At 42.3% G+C, this 16,016-nt stretch overlaps 1 protein-coding gene across 4 annotated transcripts in view; it reads left to right on the forward strand.

The window, feature by feature from the left end:
- The window catches only part of ATXN7L1 (ataxin 7 like 1), a 203,032-nt gene that overhangs the window by 42,753 nt on the left and 144,263 nt on the right, over nt 1-16,016 (forward strand). The window contains exon 3 of one of the 4 annotated variants that reach the window (XM_077835536.1): nt 6,343-6,473. The exons of the other annotated variants lie outside the window; for them this stretch is intronic. The gene's annotated coding sequence lies outside the window, so the exon portion shown is untranslated. The remainder of the gene's footprint in view (nt 1-6,342; nt 6,474-16,016) is intronic. 4 annotated transcript variants of the gene reach the window in all.

The raw sequence follows: 16,016 nt of genomic DNA on the forward strand, positions 1-16,016 counted from the left end.
AACACTCTTATTACATGTTAGTATGTTTTTAAAAAGGAACAATCCTCTGGTCTGAGTGATTATACTAAACTAGTGATTTGTGTGGAATAGGTTAGAAATGCATACCCTTCAGTATAACAAAGATTAATCATTTTATTCTGATTTAAACAAGTAGGACATATCTGTGTTTTCAAGTTTATTTCCTTTTCTTCCTCTTGCTTCCTCAGCATGACTAGGTAAGGAAGCTTGCTCAAACTGACTTGTAACATGTTCTGAGTCTTCAAGGTGGATGTTCACAAGCGGTTCAGGGGGAAAAATACCCTTATGATGATTATTTAATTTTTCATAGCTAATAAAAAGCTCTCTTTTATTATTAAGAATGTCTCAGAGTTTTTCCCCTGACTTTACACATCTTTTAAGTTGATGCTATACCTACTCATGTCTAAAAATGAATGAATCTGATCCATGCAGGGTGAAGTTCCTTCCAGGATGAGTGCTCTGTTTTTGCAGAGTTGTAGTCTGAGTTATCTACTTCTCTTCATATGGTTGTTGATGTCTGTAGCTTAGTTACTAGCACAAATGAGAGAGAAGTGTGGAAAATAATGTGTGTGAATGCCTGCCCCAAAACATAAGGGCAAGTTGCAAACTCTGGTCATGCATTTAGAGGCACTGTAGATGATGAATGGCATTTAGATTCTTGAGACTAAGAGACTGTGTATAAACCTTATTGTAAAGCCAGAATTTGAAAGGTGTGCTTATTCAGTAAGACTTTTAGCTGCTTTGGTATCTGATGTATGTACTTAGATACCTTAGTCTTTGGAGAGCAAGAATGTGTACTCAAAACACAGTATCAAAACTCCGATGAAGTGAGCAGTAGCTCACGAAAGCTTATGCTCAAATAAATTTTTAGTCTCTAAGGTGCCACAAGTACTCCTTTTCTTTTTGCAAATACAGACTAACACGTCTGCTACTCTGAAAACTACTCAAAACACAACAACTGTTGTAAGGTGGTATATATTCTTGGAACCAAAGACAATCTGAAACTTGTAGTTGTTAATTCATGAAGATCTGTAAAGTTTGTGTATCTGTTGATTAATGGGGGTGAAGGTCATCACAGATGTAAGAGTGGTTTTCGATTCATAATGCAAATTGAATATTCATCTGTTGTGTGAGACCCTATTGGATGAATCTTCACCATATCTTTTTGGTAGAGTGTGTCTTCAGCACCTGTAGCCGATGCTCTGTGCAGTGACACTTGAATAACATCAAGTAGTTTATCCCATATTTGACATTCCAATCTAGTGGGAAATATTGTTTGAATTTTAACTAATGTCTCTTATTTTTTTTTTTAAGAACTTATGAAGAAAATAAATCTCCTTTATTTGCATTAGCACTACTAGCTTTGCATTAGCAAACTATCTATTACTAAATTTATTCCTTATTTTTATAATGCCTTTACAGTGAAGTAAACAGTACAGTTTAGAGCTTGAACAGATGCTGCTGTTTTATTGGTATGAGACAAGGGAAAAAATGGGAAAGAGAAAAAAGGTAATCGTAACTAAAACCTGCCAGCTTCTCACATTTGTTGTTTGTACTGCAGTGGCACTCATAGACTTACACAGGTTTGGGACCGCATTATGCTAAGTGCTGTATAAATACTAAGGAAGACCATGAAGTACTTGAAATCTAAGGCCCAAAATGCAGACACGTGAACACAGAGTTCAGTGTTTAGCATGAAGTTAAGCACATGCATAAGTCTTTATAGAATCAGGATCTAAGAATACAAGCAATACATGGAGACTGCAGGAGAGGCATACACTAAAGTGTAGAAAGGCTTTATTTGTATGTGTTTTATATAAAATTACATAGGCAATATCCAACTGTTCTGGACATCTTTGTACCAGATGGATTTAACTAATTGGTGTAAGTTTGAAGAGAGACTAAAATGACCCTAAGGGACTGGAGGGATTGACTTACTGGAAAATGGTTAGCTTTCACCTCCCTACGTACCATAGCTTGGTTAAACTATTAATTGGGCTGGGAGGGCATAAATTTACATATATTTGGAAGGTGTAAACATCCAGGAGAGAGCAGAATTACTGACAGTGATGCACTATGTAATTAAGAATAATGGCTAATTTAAGTAATAAAGAAATATTTAGGCTATGTATTGTGGAGGGAAATTGGGGGAACATCCTGATACAGAGCTCGGACTGTGTAAGTGATGATAGATCTCCTTATGGATGCAGTGGAAAGTGTGTCACTTAAACCATCCTTACGTTAGACTAAACAAAACACTAAAGGATGTACTATAAGAACTTCCTTTGCTGGGGGAAGCAGGGGCTAGATGACTTGATAAGAATTTTCTAAGTGCAATAGCTACTCTTTCCAGTGTCAGGGTTCTTTTTTCTGCTGAAAAGCAACATTGTGTGTGCTTGTAAAATATATGTGATATTGGTGAGTATCCCTATGAGATCTAGGTATTTCAATGATTACTTTATTACATTCAATAAATTTGTGTATATATCACTTTTATATGAAGTATCTCTGTTTTTTAATAATGAGAAGTAAAATGGACCAATATTTACCTAATGTAGCATGTGAATTCCTCTAGAGATGCCTTTGTACGTTTGTAAAAACTATGGTGCACATAGTGTTTTGTGCACCAAAAATAGGTTCACGTAGTATTTTGTGAACTAATACGAGAACATCCCTACTCCAAAGAGTTTTAATTCGAAGGTCCCAATCCTGTAATTTATTGAACACAAACAGGTATGTGTGTGGTTTGTCCATGCGCCGTGTACTGCAGCATTGGGACTTTAGTTTTAACAATGTACGAAGAAAGGCAAGGGTGGGAATGGTTGTAAAGAGGTTGTGGTGTTGAGTGTTTCTGTGCTGCTTGTAGTTTCAGGATTTTTTTTAAAGTATGTTGTAAAATTATATTTCATTGCAGGGAAGAGAGAGGGAGAGGAGAGCTATTGTTGGAAGGCCAGCGGAAAGTCATATTTTAGGAGAGGCTGAAAGGATAAGAGGTAGCTAAGCACTTGGGATCAGGAAGTCACTTCTGAAGTGTGCTCTGTATTTAGGGGGCAACATGAAAAAAGGCTCAGAGATGCGAGTGGAGGAGGGGATGAACTAGCATACAAGACACTGTACTTCATCTCAGGCATTGGGACCCTGACAGCAGGATTGTCTGGCTGTGTGGACTCTCTCCTCAGGCCCTACGCTACCAGCACTCCCAGCTGTCTTTGAGACACAACTGACTTCCTGAGGAAACTACAATCCATCGGTGATCTTCCAGAAAACACCCTCCTGGCCACTATGGATGTAGAAACCCTCTACACCAACATTCCACACAAAGATGGACTACAAGCTATCAGGAACAGTATCCCTGATAATGTCATGGCAAACCTGATGGCTGACCTTTGTGACTTTGTCCTCACCCACAACTATTTCACATTTGGGGACAATATATACTTTCAAGTCAGCGGCACTGCTATGGGTACCCGCATGACCCCACAGTATGCTAATATTTTTATGGCTGACTTAGAACAACGCTTCCTTAGCCCTCATCCCCTAACACCCCTGCTCTACTTACGCTGCATTGATGACATCATCATCTGGACCCATGGAAAAGAAGCCCTTGATGAATTCCACCATGATTTCAACAATTTCCATCCCACCATCAACCTCAGCCTAGACCAATCCACACAAACGGTCCATTTCCTGGATACTACAGTGCTAATAAGCGATGGTCACATAAACAGTACCCTATACCGGAAACCTACTGACTGCTATACTTACCTACATGCCTCCAGCTTCCATCCAGGACACACCACACAATCCATTGTCCACAGCTAAGCTCTAAGATACAACTGCATTTGCTCCAATCCCTCAGACAGAGACAAACACCTACAAGATCTCTATCAAGCATTCTTAAAACTACAATACCCACCTGCTGAAGTGAAAAAACAGATTGACAGAGCCCGAAGAGTTCCCAGAAGTCACCTACTACAGGACAGGCCCAACAAAGGAAATAACGGAACGCCACTAGCTGTCACCTTCAGCCCCCAACTAAAAACTCTCCAGCGCATCATCAAAGATTTACAACCTATCCTGAAAAATGATCCCTCACTCTCACAGATCTTGGGAGACACACCAGTCCTCGCTTATAGACAGCCCCCCAACCTGAAGCAAATACTCACCAGCATCCACACACCAGACAACAAAAACACTAATCCAGGAACCTATCCTTGCAACGAAGCCCGATGCCAACTCTGTCCACATATTTATTCAAGTGACACAATCATAGGACCTAATCACATTAGCCATACCATCAGGGGCTCGTTCACCTGCACATCTACCAATGTGATATATGCCATCATGTGCCAGCAATGCCCCTCTGCCATGTACATTGGCCAAACTGGACAGTCTCTACACAAAAGACTAAACAGACACAAACCTGACATCAGGAATCCTAACATTCAAAAACCAGTAGGAGAACACTTCAGCCTCTCTGGCCACTCAGTAAAAGATTTAAGGATGGCAATTTTGCAACAGAAAAGCTTCAAAACCAGACTCCAATGAGAAACTGCTGAGCTTGAATTAATATGCAAACTAGATATCGTTAACTTGGTTTGAATAGAGACTGGGAGTGGCTGGGTCATTACACATATTGAATCTTATTTCCTTAAGTTAAGTATCCTCTCACCTTCTTGTCAACTGTCTGAATGGGCCATCTTGATTAGCACTACAAAAGTTTTTTTTTCTTCTGCTGATAATAGCTCATCTTAACTAATTAGCCTCTCACAGTTTGTATGGCAACTTCCACCTTCACTGTATGTGTGTGTGTGTGTGTGTATGTGTGTATATATATATATATATATATATATATATATCTTACTATATGTTCCATTCTATGCATCTGATGAAGTGGGCTGTAGCCCATGAAAGCTTATGCTCTAATAAATTTGTTAATCTCTAAGGTGCCACAAGTACTCCTGTACTTTTATATAGTGTGTAGCTATTAGTAAAGAATGAAGGGCACATAAGGGTTAATCATGGTCACATCTTAGAGAAGAGGAAGGTTTTGAAGCAAGATCTGAAGATACTTTGTCACTGTGGGGGGAGTTCCAAAGCAATGGAGCAAGGAAGGAGAACCACCCTCACCTATGGAAAGTCTTGGGGTGGGGAAAGACAGGAGGTTAATACTGAAGGAATTGGATGTTGAATTTGGAGTTGGGCCTCTTAACACAGTCATTTGTTTACATTAGTCCACTCTTTTCTTTTATTTTCTTGATTTTTTTTTTTTTTTTTTTTAATCTCACAGCTTGGCTGGTGTATGAAATACATGTTACAAATGTCAGGACTAATACAGTTCCAGAAAGTGTCTCCAATTGCTTTGAGATACAAATTGCTCTTTTAGCCAAGGCTGTGGTTGCTTTTTAACTTTTGTGTATGTGATTTTATGCTTTTGAAAGGCTGACAGCCCCAGAGACTGAAGTTCTCTGTGGAACAGGTAATGTACAGTTTACAAATTAACACATGCTCCCTTTCAATGTACCTCAACTCTAACCTGGAGGGTTCACCTCTGTGTGAGTGAATAGCTCAGTTTCCAGGTCTGCTCAGTCCATATATAAGGCTATTAATAGTAGTGTGTCAGTTGTGGTAGTGTCTTTTTAGGCTGTGGGAACTTGACTTAGATCATTAAATCATAGGCCACCAAACATCTATTGCATGATAACAATTGTTAGTGTTTGGGTTTAAAGTGCCTACCTAGAGGTGAAAAGCTTTATATCCCATTACAAAACTCATACTTTTACTAGATATTTTATCCTGATTTTTGCAAGTGTGATAATCACATTTTAAATAAGACTCACTAAGTTATTTTTCTTATGGAGATAGTAACTTAATGGGAAAAATGTCCAGCACACCTAAGAAGGGGAGGAATTAGGTATTTTGTATAAAGAGCTGCTTTGCCGCTTGAATATCATGGTAAAATAAGTGAGTATAGAGATTAAAAACTCTTTGCTTTCTTTCCACAGTGTTTATCAGCAGTCTTTTAATAAAAAATGTAATCTTTTTTTCATGCCAACAAAATTTTCAAGTGGTCACCTTTTTTTTTAGAAAAAGGTCCCTCTATATTCTTTGGGGATTTTTGGGTGGGTTGTTGTTTTGAACCATTGCTGGATGAAGAGTCCTCTATATTTTCCCTCTCCCCAATTTCTCCTACTCTGGCAGAATTTGGAATGAGGTAGATAAGGTGGGGAAGACTGAAGATGTAGTCATCCTGTACTGGCTTGGGGGAGAAAAGAGATTTTCCTGATTAGGCAGCAGTAGCGGAATCATTTTCTCTTCTTTCAGATTTAGTCCATATCTAACGATAAAAGAAGAGGACAGACTAAATTGAATTTTCTATGAATTGCCTGATGGCCGAGTGGTGGAATATAAGGAAATACTGGCTTTCTTCAGCAGTATTGGATATTCTGGCAGCAGTAAGTAAAGGAATCCATAATAACGCTTACTGAAGTGGGAACACTCATGGCTTTACAGACTCTTTCTATATAGGAGAGCATGAGCATGCTTAGCCTTTTCCAAATGCATAGATGTAAGGTGAGGATATTTCTTTTTCTAGAAGGTGTTTTTTATTAGTAATTTTCTTTGCTAGAAGAATTGGGAGATTGCAGGCATTAGCTATTGTCCCAGGAACATTCTCCTTTGAAAAGAAGTCATTTCAGAACCTAGTTTAGTCATCATCTTGATAGAGAACATCCTAAAGACATTAAGATAGAAATCCGTGAAAATTTTGTATTTTTATTAAACTTGACATCCAAAAGAAAGAAGAGGTTGTTGATCTTTTGTTATGTTGTGGTGGGATTGAGGATTTTGTTACATATTTATAGAAGATTACCTTTCTTTAAGAAGGACCTGTGCTCAGCTGAGGAAAATCTTCCTTCTCAACTGTGTCTGCCTCCTAGACTAGAAGTTGTTAATGTGGGGACAGTTAGGAAGGATTTCTTTATCAGATCTTTGGATAGCATCATAGTCATCTTTTTCAACATTATAAGAATTGCTGTAAATTATGTATTTATATGATACTAAGTCTTCGAGGTCCCAGCTAGATCAAGGCCCCATTGTGCTACGTATTGTATAGACACATGGTAAGAGAATAGTGAAAAAGTTACCATCTAAATAGATAGGGCATACAAAAGAAAGTGTTATCTCCATTTTAGAGATGGGGTATGGAGGCACAGAAAAATTTCCTCCAGGTCACTCAAAAATTCTGTGACAGAACGAGCAACGGAACCCAGATCTTGAATACTATTCCGTTGCCTTAACTCAAAGTCCATTCTTCTTCTCTGAAACATTAGTGTAGCATCCCAAGTTAGTTTGTGAATGCTGTCCATGTCTTGTCTGATTGCTTAGAAGTCAGTTATGTACTTGGGACTCTGTATATGGCATAAGAAGTAGTGGCTCATTTTCTGCGCTCAGGTTCTCTCCTGAAGGTTGGTTGACTTAAGAGTCAACATAAATGTAACATTTTAATAAATTTGTGTTGATTTGAGAAATGAGAGTAGGAAATATGACATACTTGTAATATTTCTACTGGAATATAATCACTGCAATACGTAAATTGTGGATTACTAAAACAGAAAGTTGCCTGTGCCAGCCAGTTAATTAAATGCTCACCACTCCATTTCCCAGCAGAGACTTCGGCAGGGTTATCTAGTGGGAAAACAGGGATGAACTGGAAAACATCAGTAAAGTTTGGAAATATCAGCCTTTCAGATGTTTAACCTACCAAACAGCTGCAGTTTTAGGAAATGGGAAACTTAATGAAAGGAGGAGCACCAATAGCCAGTAGGTGATGGTTATGTACTGTGCTTTTTGATACATTATTCACAAGAGAAAAGTGAATGTGCCTTTGTCTCATTTTAGAATGTTTTTCCATAAATTGATTTCTCATAACGCATGTGTTAACAGAGCTTCCTGTTCCAAGAAGGTCCGTGTAGAAAATACTTGATGATTTGGGACGCAGTAATACTACACCTGCATCATTAGTGTGTGCTTATTTCTTAAATTAAAACCTAGGGCTACTATGGCATAAGAGAGAACACTGATGGAGGTTTGTACTACCTATCCACACCCCTTCAGCCAGTCAGATGAGTTTCTCAGATCAGCTTGATTCTCTCCCTCCCTTTTCAGCCTCTTCCATTGCTTCTTATATAGCCTGTTTTGGCCTTTCCAGACTTAGTCAAGAGACTTGCACATCTTAATTACAATATTTATAAACATTCCAAAGATCATTTGCATAAATTGATTTAATGTGAAAAAGGCTCACATTTCTTGTAGAATAGAATTTCTTCTGTTTTCGATACCTGTTTAAAGATGAAACTTTGCTCTTTTAATTACAATTTAAAAAAAAATTAAAATGCTGAATTGTTTCTTAGGGAAAAATATATCACTGTTTTGTAGGAATGGTTTCTTCTTTGAGCAGGGATCCCACTGTAGATTCATGTGCACATAAGGCCGGATTTTGATTAGCAGTGTCTGGGGTCGCGCATGCCCCTGTACCGTCTCATGCTCTTCTGTGAATGTATAAAGGGTGGGTGGCCAAAACCCTCCTTTGGTTCCCTGTTACCACTCAGGACAGCGAGATGGACTGTAGTGAATGTCTGACCTGCAGGTTCTTAGCTCAGGCTAAAGATCTTTGAAATCTTCTGCAAATCTTCAGAACCACTTCTGATCTTCTGCTGTGACTGCCATGAATCGACCATGAACTTCATTAGTTAGATCCCCTCACCACATGTACAGGGATTCTCAAATGGCAAATTCAAAACCTGCAGGCTTCCAGCCCAGTCCGTCCATCCTGCAATGAAATAATACCCTTGAAAGACAGACACAGTAGGTATCTCTTTTGCCTGAGGGAATCACCTATTCCAAGCAGATGCTTAGTATGCTTATTCTTCTCTGCAAGGACTCATTTTCCTCCAAGTCAGATTGTCAGTGATAGGGTTTTTTCTCCTGCCTCTGCAGGATGGGTCACATGCTGGGATTATCTGGCTATATCTCACTTAATCAGTTCCCTGCCATTGCAGGGGCCTTGGTCATAGGTACATCTCAGTCCCTCCTGTTCTCTGCCTGTGGCACACAGTAGTTTAGTCTCCTGTGGGCTGTAACATTTTGGTTTAATTGTGGTGGTTGGGTTTGGTGTGTGGGTGCTGGGTGGTGTTAGTGGCCTGTGAGTTACAGGTCAGACTAGATGATCTGATAGTCCCTTCTGGTCTCTGACTCTGTGACTCGCAAGTTACAAGATGCAAGGCTGAAGCTCCTGAAAGTCTCATCAAAAGTGGAGGAAACAAGGTGCAGAAACCTATTAATAGACAAGCCAGCATCATCTAAGACCCCACTGAGTAGACAGGCAATGCCCAAGGTTACTGTGGAGAAGACTGTGTTGGGGAGAGATTGACCTCTGCTTCAACATCAAAGCAGTGACACCTCAGATTTCGAAGTTGAGCACTGAAAGGGGCCTCTCTGAACACTGAGGCAGAAGCTCAGGAAGGATCTCAGTGTCCTCCCATAAGAGAAGACCCAGCACACCCTCTGGAAAAAAAGTCCTACAAGCCCCACACAGTGCTGAGGGATGGAAAAAAGGAGCAGACTGTGATGCAGCAGACTTCATCATTGTCGATGATGCCCTCTCAGCATCCACTCCAGCCTTGGGGCATGAGGCTCGGGTAGAACCAGGTCCATCACTGGTACCAAGACATTCTTTTTGTCCAGGACCAAAAGCACCTTATACACGGGCATGCCCCCTGGGGAGGGGTCTGTTCCTCCTCACTGTCACTGGGGCATACGTTCTCCCCATCACTGACCAGTGAACCTGCCCCTCTGAGGTCTGTAGTCACTGCCACTGAGAGTCCTGTGGGGCTCTCCTACAGGTTCCAACTTCACTGGCCTGTCAAGACTGGCATTGGTCCAGTCAACAATCTGTTAGTCATCTGTACTCATATAGTTATGATACCATGGCTTTATTGGGAGTACTGGGGCCTGTCTTCACAAGCATCAAGGGCCCCGTCTCCACCACTGAGAGAGAGAGAAACAAGTGTCCCTCCCCAGTGTCCAGACCATTGATGCCAGAGTATGAAGAGAAGGCAGATTCTGGGCTCATGGCACCAGCACCTCATCTCTCTAACAAAAGATTTCTCCTCATCATTGCCAGATGAAGCAGTATCTTCAGTACTGGATGACTTTAAGGAGTTCTAGGAGCTCCTTGTGTGAACTTTGGTCATCTCAGAGAAATCTCACAAGCAGTCTGACATCCTGTCTGGATTGCCCTCCCCATTAATGAAGGCCTATTACACACTGCTAAAGTTCTGTGGCAGATGCCAGATATCATGACATCAATGGCCAAATGAGTCAAGAAGAGGTATAAGGTACCCCTTTCAGGGTTTGAGTACTTCTGCACTCACTACCAGCCAGGCCCTACTGTCCAAATGACTTTCTAGCCTGGAACAGGGTGACACCTTTCCTCGCAAAGCTCTGTCATGACAACAGAGAAGAGCTTAAGGATATAATGAAAGCAGGTTGACTGTTGGCCAAGTTGGCTTTGCAACTGGCAATGGATACCGCAGACACTACAGCCAGGTCTGTGGCCATCACAGTGACTGTGTGCAGAGCATTTTGGCTTCAAGCATTGGACATCCTGAGGTCACAGTTGAGGTTTTGCACTTGAAGGGCTCGGAGCTGCTGAACAAGAGGACAGACAGTGCTCTACACTTGATAAAGGACACCAAAGCTATCCTGCATTCTCTTGGAATTTACACCCTTCTCCGTACTGCAAGCTGTACCATCCTCAGCCACAGCTGAGATAGTGCACACCATTTTACCACCCCAGATTAAACTGAATATCACTCCAAAAGGCACTTGAGATGCCACAAGAGGTGCCAACCTTCCTTTTGCTTGGCAAAGTGCACTTCTGCTTTTACATGTCAGTGGGTTTGATGAGGCAGTCAGGAGCCCTGTTGGACTCAGACTAGAGAACACAAACTTAAGAAGCTGCTTTGTCTCATTCCACTGGGCATTATCTGTCCTAATATCAGACAGATGGGTGTTAGAGATAATCACCCTTGGCTACCTCATACAATTTGACTCTTTACCCCCTTCCCTTCCCCATCTCTCTTCAGGGAACCTTCTCACAAGACGCTTTTACAGTCAGAATGTGCCTTGCTACTTCATTTTGGGGCAGTAGAGGAAGCTTCTCAGGAACACAAGGAAAGAGACTTCTATTCTTGGTATGTCCTCATTCCAAAGAAGAAAAAGGGGTCTTGAATCTCCTCAGGTGTAGAACAGAGTAGGATGAAGAAATACGAAAACTGTCTCAGATGCAGGATGATAATGCTTGCCTCCATCATCCCATCCCTCCAAGCTCAAGACTGGTTTGTGACTTTTAGAATGCATATTTCTATCTAGCTTTTCACTTTGCTCGCAGGAAGTATCCAAGATTCACAGTGGCGACCCAACCATTATCAATACAGATTTCTGCCCTGCAGACACTCCTGAGCACAGTGTGTGTTCACCAAATGCCTGATGGTAGAGGTAGTGCATTTAAGGAAACGGAGAATCCATGGCTGTTTGTACCTGGATGACTGGCTAATCGGGGCAGATCCCAGCAAGAGACCAAGACAGCCTTGAATGGCATCTTTTCTCTGTACTGTCAACTAGGACTCCTTGTGAGCTACAAGAAATCCTCTTTCACACTGTCTCAGATGATAGAGTTCTTAGTAGCTTTGATCCTAACCTGCCAGAGGTTAGGTACAGGTACAGAGAAGGGCTACTAGGATGATCTGAGTAATGGAAAACCTGTCTTATGAAAGGAGACTCAAGGAGCTTGGCTTGTTTAGCCTAACCAAAAGAAGGCTGAGAGGAGCTATGATTGCTCTCTATAAATATATCAGAGGGATAAATACCAGAGAGGGGGAGGAATTATTTAAGCTCAGTACCAATGTGGACACAAGAACAAATGGATATAAACTGGCCGTCAGGAAGTTTAGACTTGAAATTAGACAAAGGTTTCTAACCATCAGAGGAGTGAAGTTCTGGAACAGCCTTCCAAGGGAAGCAGTGGGGGCAAAAGACCTTTCTGGCTTCAAGATTAAACTCTATAAGTTTATGGAGGAGATGGTATGTTGGGATAACGTGATTTTGGCAATTAATTGATCTTTAACTATTCATGGTAAATAGGCCCAATGGCCTGTGATGGAATGTTAGATGGGGTGGGATCTGAGTTAGTACAGAGAATTCTTTCCTATATATCTGGCTGGTGAATCTTGCCCACTTGCTCAGGGTCCGTTGATCGCCATATTTGGGGTTGGGAAGGAATTTTCCTCCAGGGCAGATTGGAAGAGGCCCTGGGGGTTTTTCGCCTTCCTTCTGCAGCATGGGGCACGGGTCACTTGCTGGAAGAGTCTCTGCACCTTGAAGTCTTTAAATCATGATTTGAGGACTTCAGTAGCTCAGATTAGGTGAGAGGTTTATTGCAGGAGTGGGCGGATGAGATTCGGTGGCCTGCATTGTGCAGGAGGTCAGACTAGATGATCATAATGGTCCCTTCTGACCTTAATATCTATGAGTCTGTGAGAGGACAGGTTCCAGTCTCTTCAGTCAGCAGAAAGGGATGACCTTATCTGTCTCTTTCTCAACAATGATGATTATTGGTGGCTCACCTGAACCACCTTTGGATGTAAAACACATGATCTCAGGACAACTTGACACTAGACGTGAATGTCCTGGAGCTCAGGGCCATTGGACTAGTCTGCATAGCATTCCTGCCCATTCTGCAGAACTTCACAGTGCAAATCCTGACAGACAACACGTCAGCGATGCACCAAATAAACAAGCAAGGAGGTGCTCGATCATCCCTTCTTTGCCAGGAATCCATCAAGTTCTGGGACTTTGGGGTCATCAGCTTTGAGTGACACAACTGGTGCTACATTTTCCAGGGGTCAGCAACGACATGGTGAACTCCTTGAGAAGAAATGTGGTAACCAACCATGTGTGGTCTCTGTAGGAATCCATCCTAGACCCAATATTCTGCCAATGGTGGACTGTGCTCCAGAGGAGGCATGAGCCCAGGCTCTGTGCCGAGAAACTTTCTCCTCCAATGGAATCCTGCCTCCCTCCCTCCCTCCACCGCCACTGTTGCAGTGCTCATTGCTAAGGCTATGATTTAGTCATGGAGGTCATGGAAGTCACGGAATCCGTGACTTTCAGCGACCTCCATGACTTCAGCATGTGGTGGTCAGGAGCTGCAGAGTCCTCCGCCACCCCCAGGGGCAGGAAGCTGTGGGGTACCCCTACTTCCTCTGGCGGCCCCCAGAGCTCCAAGCTGCCGCGGCCGGCAAGGGAACCCCTGCAGCTCATGGCTGCTGTGGGCCCCTGGAGTTGTGGGCAGCAGGGGTATCCCACAGCGCCCAGCCCACGCTGGCGGCAGGGGCACCTCACAGCTCCCATCTGCTGTGGCTGCGGGGGAACCCCTGAGCTCCCGGCCACCATGGGCCCCTGGAGCTGTGGGTAGCGGGGGAACCCTGCAGCTCCTGGCTGACATGGGAGGCGGGGGCACACCATAGCTCCCAACCCCCATGGGCAGCGGGGAGACCCCTGGAGCTGCAGGCAGCAGGGTACCTCGCAGCCCCCAGCTGCTGCAGGCAGCTCCTAGCCCCTGCGCAGCTGCTCCGCTTCAGGCCGTGTGGGGACCCGCAGATCCCCATTTTTGAGAGATTTCAATTAAACATGCAAGCTTGGGACAATGCGGAGGAAGAGGGTGGGTTAAAGGCAGATGGAGAACCTGGGTCAGCCTGGACAGGAGAGTTGTTGGCAGACAGTGGGAGCCATGAGCCTTCAGGATGTATTGAGATGGACCTGGAGCAATCTCATCCATTAAGTTCCTGCATCCCGTTATTCCCCTTGTATTCTCCCATCTTTCTCAGCTCATCCTCCCATTCCTTTGAGCCTCTCCTTCCGTCACCTCTGTGCCATCACAACCCTAAGGTGGCTGCTGCCTCCATCTCATCTTCTTTTGCAATTCAACACAGCTGGACATTAGAATAAGGAACATCGAAAGCAGAGAAGATATGTTAGCTTTGGTCAGTGTTGGTACAATGGAAGGAATTACGGCAGGGGGAACCCTCCTGATTCCTGGCAGCCTTGCTGGGAGCATGGGAAAGACTGTAGTTGGAGCTAGAGTAAGCGTAAAGGAATTCTGAAAGAAAGACGCAGGCATTTTATTTTTAAAGTTGTTAACAAAGACGAGTTTCAGGTCCCACCCACAATCTGAGAGTCTGATATGCAACACATTATAATAGGCGCAGCAGCTCCTTAAGACTTAAAATTAAACTCCCTTAAAGTGAAGGTTACACAACAGTTTCCAATTAAGTCACCTGCACCTTACTGAACTGTTCAAGACTTTATGCTGAATTTTTTAGGCTTGGATTCAGTCCATAGGTAAAAAGAAATTTTTTTTTTTTTTTAAATCAGCCCTACAAATGAAATTTAGAAAATTGTAGTTGGCAAGGAAATAGCAGTCAGGAGGAGCACCTTTTGGTGTTCCAGAAGAATCTGGGTTTGATTTGATCAATTTAAATGCCTTTGCAAATCATTAACTGAGTATACATACAGTAAGATGGTAAATTTAGTGTTGAGCTGAGGAAGCCTTCACTGCACAAGAGTTATGGAGCTAACTTAGATGCCTAGTGAAAAATCTAGTCAAATGTATTGCTGCAAAAAGGCAGGGACATCTTGGGCTGGAGGAATGGTCTGGGTTTCAGACCATTTAAAATGCAAAAAGGTTGGTGGGAAGGCTCTCTTACATCCTGTAAGGAGTTCAAATGGTGAAGTGAGGCCTCCATATGCACTTTTGGACACCTGCACAAGTTATGTTGTTGGTAAACTCCTAGGATAAGATAAGTGAGTACTAAAATTCCTTAAAATGCAGTGAGGGAAAATGTGGATTTAGTTATTGCTTCAGCCTCTAAATCTTTTAAGATGTGAAGGAGTTGAGGGGAAGGGTTCCCATTGTCTTTATAGGTGTTCAGGATGCATCCAAAAGATGTGCATCTTTGAGAATCTCTTGCGGACCTCCTAAGGTATGTGTGGTACTGGAAGTTCTGGTGCGGTCGAGCGAAATAGTTCAGATTTTGAAATGTACGTGCACCATTTGTAATCCAGTAGGCCTTCAGAGTTCTGGAAAAAAACTCCTTTTCAGATATCTTTTCATTTTAAAAAACTAGAACATTTCAAACAGAAAAGTTACTTAAATGATTGGTTGTTCAGTTTGATCCGAACCAATTCAGATTTAAACAGGTTCTCATCACAGAAGGCATTCTAGTCCTGTGAATCCAAAATATGTCTCTTTACACCACTGAGTCCAGTACCAATTTTCCTTGCTTTTCTAGCACTTGGAACTGGTAGGGCACGGGAAGTCAATTTTTTTGTCAAGGTCCAAATTTCTTGGTCAAGGTTATAGTCAAGGTCCAGACTCCAGAGAAAATTTAAAAAAAACAATAATGCTAATTGTAAGTAAATAAAAAGATTTTGGGGTCCATTCTAAAGCAGCTGGGAGTCTGGATTTGGCCCGTGGTCTGCCTATTGACTACCCCTGTGGTAGGGTTTCTGAGAAGATCAATCCACTCCCACGTTGGATACTCTTCACAAGTATGTCTAGCCATTCCCAGTCAGGCAGTGCAATAATTAAACCTTCAGTCAGTGTTGATATTGATTTCTGTGTAAACTATAATTAATGGGAAATTCCCAACATTATTTAATATCTCCAGCACCCTAAATTGATTTAATTAGCCTTAGCACCTGGGAGGCAACATACCGTTCTCGGTTATTTATGAGTCAGAGGTGTCACCACCCAGGCTCTTCTTTCCTGGTGAAGATTACTTGCCTCCTCTTTCTTTCTGGTGGTTCTCTTCCACTCCCCTTGGTCACTGTTCTGTCTTTGGCTTCTTAGGGTTTGTCTTCACTTACATTTTATA

This window comes from Eretmochelys imbricata, chromosome 1 (assembly GCF_965152235.1).
Source record: "Eretmochelys imbricata isolate rEreImb1 chromosome 1, rEreImb1.hap1, whole genome shotgun sequence".
Classification (NCBI taxonomy): Eukaryota; Metazoa; Chordata; order Testudines; family Cheloniidae; genus Eretmochelys; species Eretmochelys imbricata.